The following is a 503-nucleotide window of genomic DNA, read 5'->3' as shown; positions in this document are numbered from 1 at the left end:
AGGTTTGAATTGAAGCTTTTATTGTACAAATACATACTTTACACATATGGCGGATATTTCAGGAAGTGGACAACACATTGAATCATGCCATACATGTACTAGCATGGAGAAACTACCTTGAGAAAAAGTGGTTAAACGTACAATATCTCATTTGTCTCTAACAATACAGTCTATTAAAATGAAGATCCTCATCCTGTGAAGCATTTTATAAATCATAGCCAGACTTCAATGCAGATTTCTGTTCTATAACGGACAGTTGGATAAGGCTATGTAGAGACCTCCGATCGAATGTTGTACGTTTCAGCTCAGCTCACGCTCAGCTTGACACTCGGGTATTTCCTGAGTCATATTCAGCTTCCTTCGTCAACACACGTCCTCTAACAGGTTGAACCCAGGAATGTAACGCAGTGTGAAAATGTAAAGCTAAATTATCAAAACGCCACGCAGACTCTACAAGAAACATCTAGAGAATGGAGATACTGTTTCATTTTTTTTTTGTATAA

Source organism: Eutrigla gurnardus, assembly GCF_963514095.1.
Source record: "Eutrigla gurnardus genome assembly, chromosome: 5".
Classification (NCBI taxonomy): Eukaryota; Metazoa; Chordata; class Actinopteri; order Perciformes; family Triglidae; genus Eutrigla; species Eutrigla gurnardus.
Note: the sequence above shows the minus strand (reverse complement) of the source record.